Raw genomic sequence first — 4124 nt, forward strand, 5'->3', positions numbered from 1 at the left:
ACTTGACGGAGTCGGATTCCAGTCCATTATAAATTAAGTGACTGCAGATCGTTTTTGCGCTCTCTTTATAACACAGTGGAGGTCATTTTTACTTCTCCAGATTAGGGAGACAACTTTTATTGCTTGCACCTTGTGTGAGATGTTGAACAAACAGAAAAGACACATGCCTGTGGTATTTTTAAAGGTGTATTTGATGGTTAAAACTGCTATGTCCAGTGGAATGCCTGGGAACCCACCGAGCTAAACTTAAAAGTGCGTGGAATGCACATTTGTTTTGGATTCAAAATGACGCCACAGTGCAGAGATGGGGTCTGGAGCTTCTGGACATGTGTGCTCCCCACTGGGCTCCTACGTGTTTGCACTTAAGCACTTGAGAGTTGATCTGGTGGGGGCTGACAGGTAGGCTGATGAGAGTCCCCGTGGCACTGCTTCTTACATAGCAATGGGATTAACACACCAGGAGAATGCGTATGTGTGTGTGTCTGCGCGTGTGTGCGTGTTTGTGTGCTTAGTTGGAAAGGAGGATGAAGGGTCGAGAGTGGGGTCTGAGCAGAGACCAGACGCCCTGTGGTGCTGGCGTCAGACTGGTACCGAGCTTCTGAAATGCACACATGCACCAGACACACTCTTTAGGTGAAAGCTATACAAACCTAAGTCATTATCTCTCTCTCGTCCTGGTCAACAGTGGACAGTCGTGCGTTCCAGCTCCACACATTACAGTATAATTCAAGTATAGCACACAAATCCAGATTTGGGGGTAATATAGTAAAAGCTGATTAGTCCAGACCGCAATTTTCAACCTAATGACCATCGAAACTGCTTTTGCAGATGTGCAGAAATAATACCCTGTTCACAGCATGTGTTGGAAACTCCTTAAATTTCAGCTGCAAAATTAGCTGGGCATATAAAAAAGTACCTTCTGAAGAGAAGTCTGCTATTGCAATGGTGAGGTTACTGGGAAGTTTTAGTGAAGTCATTGGCGTGTGTTTCATTTCAGCTTCCTAATACACCAAGGGTGACAGGTACAGAAAGGAACAGACCATAGTGTTACAGAGCAAAAGTGAGTTGAGTGCTCTCTTCCTATGGGTTGAATGGCAGTTGTAGTGGCTAAATGAGTGAAGCAGAAATGACTCTGGAACTTCCCCATCCTCTTGTCATGACTACTTTTGATGGTGGACCAGAACATGTGAAAGTTGTTCTGTTATCCAGGGCATAAGGGAGCAGTGAGAGAGCTGGAATGGAGACGTAGCTTTTACTAACCAACTAACAGGCTGAGGTGCATGTACAGTTCATACATGTGTAAAACAGATTTTGATTGGCCAGCCAGCGTAGAGGCTTCCCAACTGTCTTGTGATTGGCCAACACCCGGAAGTGACATATTCAGCACACCCACTCTCAGAAGAGCAGCTCCCCCCTCTGGAACGGTGGATGCACTGCTCCTCATTATCAAAACATTGTTTTAACAATGTTTAAAAATAGCTTCCACCTCCACAACGGACATTATTCTTCTTCTGCGGTTCAATGTACGCAAACCGGATGTGCCCGGACTAGTGCACGCTTTAACACTAAGGCTGAAAAGGCTGTTAACCCTTCGGTCGCAGACAGGATTTGGCTTGCGTCCTTCTCTTAACTCCTAGGCCGTTTGTGATGTCTAGAACTTTCAAAAAGATGCACTAGCAATCTGTCTAGGCTGTGACCCTGCCTTTCGCCCTATGTCAGCTGAAATTGGCACAGCACGCCCAATGACCCTCATGTGCAGTATAAAGCAGTAGAAGATGGATGGATGGATACAGTAAAGCAGAGAAATAGAGTGTTGCACCCATATACTTGTCATTATTGTAGCACTCAGGCCTTCTGCAGAGTGACCGTCCGATCACAGAGGAGATTCACCAGCGCGTGACACGTTGTGATGTCAGCTTCTCGGTACCGTAATTCCGGTTGAGCGGTTGATTAACTGCCAGATATAGACAGTGAACATTATGTTGGGAAAAAAGGGGCAGAAGAACTCACTTATTGAAATGTTTTGGATAACTCTACAGCCATAAAATTGAAATAAATCCAGGTGGCCTGATTATCATGATGGTCATAAGAGGGTTAAAGCAAATTTCTCTCAATTCTCTCACACAGATCTATCTACAGCCAGTTAACGATCAGATATCTCTGGTTTAATCCGAAGTTAGTGAATGCCTGTGAATGGCAAAACTGCAGTGTGAAGCTATATGATGCAATATGACGAGTCCCAGATATTGGTCACACCCACAAGACAATAGATGTAGCATCAGGAAGCCACGCTATCTTTCACATCCATTTTATGGGGACAGATATTAACACATGTACGGAGAGATGTGGCTTCCACTTGGCTACTGATGTCACATTTATCATTATGATTTGCGCTCTCCCATTGCTTGTCGCCTTCCCTATACTCGTTATTTTTCTGTGTTGGGACTCAAGTAACAAGGTAACACAGAGTGCTGAGTTTACTGCTCCACTCACTGGCTTTGGTTTTATTGACACATATGAGACACTCCACTTTTAATAACGTGGGGTGGCTAGCTTCCACCTTTTTTTTAGTGAAATGCAAACTCAACAGCATAATGGAGCCTCGTGAATGCTGACTCTTGCAAAGGGACAGATGTCTGAACTGCTAACGGTGCACAACTAACGCTATGTGTGTACTAAAATTTTACTGGAATTTTAGGGTGGATTTATTCCCGTTCCAATCTTACTTTTGTCCATGCAGTATTAAAAGAAAGAAGAAAAAAAAAACACTCTTTCAAAACTTTCAAACCAGGACAAGGATATTGACATTGATTCAATTTATTTCCAGGGAACTGTCTGTGCTGTTGTGTTTGAGGAGTAGTATTGTTACAGTTGAGCAACTGTTTTTTGTCTCTCTCTTGTGTTGGAGACATAACAAAGACAGCACAAACACTAATGGGAGGGAGGAATGAGATGGACTCTGACTAAGAAAACATTGAGCCATGGGGACTGAATATCAGCTGAGAGGAGGCGTTACTGCATGCTGTTGAATGTGTGAGTCACACACGGTGTGATAGTCATCCCATTAATCTCTTTTATTATACTATTCCCTGACCTCGCTCAATAAATAGGACCAATACAAGTAAATGTATTGAGATGCTGCCAGTGCCAGGTGTGACTTTAGTAATCAGAACAATGCTTGATCACAGATTTAGTGTCCTCTACCAATATATATATATATAATTATTTTAATTTAACCTTAATTTTACCAGGGTAATCTCATTGAGATTGCAAATCCCTTTTCCATGGGTGTCCTGGCATATAAAATGCTCACTAACTCGGTGAACATAACCTTCTGAGCCCGGCTGTCTGATGTAATGTAAATCATCAATGTCTATGCCGGGTTAGCGTGGGGACCCTTTTCTGGACATATGAGCACCTCAAAATTTTGTGACCATACATACTGTACTCGCTGACTGTGCATGCTCCTGAGATTACACATTTGGCGTGCTAACATTTTCTATAAGAAGAAGAAAGAAGGTAATGATGGATGCTTTCTTGAGGTTATTTGGGAAATCACTGTTGGTGAAATTAGTACGTGTTTACTGAAGATGGAACCTTGGCCAGGCCACTCTTGCAGCAAGAAGACCCAGTTTCACGACCCGGTCCGAACATCTGCATGGAGTTTGTATGTTCTCTCTTTATGTGCATGGGATTTCTCCGGGTTCTCCGGCTTCTTCCCACAAGCCAAAAAACATGCAATACGGTGATTAGGTATTGGTGAATTGGACACTCTAAATTGATCATAGGTGGTGAGATAAGTGGTTGTTTGTCTTTATGTGGCCCTGTTATGGACTGGGAACTGTCCAGGGTGTACCCGCCTATCACCATATGTCAGCTGAGATTGGCACATCCCCCCCTACTACCCTCTGGAGGATAAAGCAGTAGATAATGGATGGTTGGATGGATGGAACCTTGGCCAAGTATTTGCATCTGGAAATGCCTTGTGGCTCACTGCAGACATGGAACGCAGAAAGGATGACCAAGTTCAAAGAAAAGAGCTTTGTGTGAATGGGAAAGTACGTTGTAAATGGGTTTAAGTAAGGCGGGTAATAATGATTCATCTTTGGCACTTGCCCATTGTT

Source organism: Microchirus variegatus, assembly GCF_963457635.1.
Source record: "Microchirus variegatus genome assembly, chromosome: 12".
Taxonomy (NCBI): Eukaryota; Metazoa; Chordata; class Actinopteri; order Pleuronectiformes; family Soleidae; genus Microchirus; species Microchirus variegatus.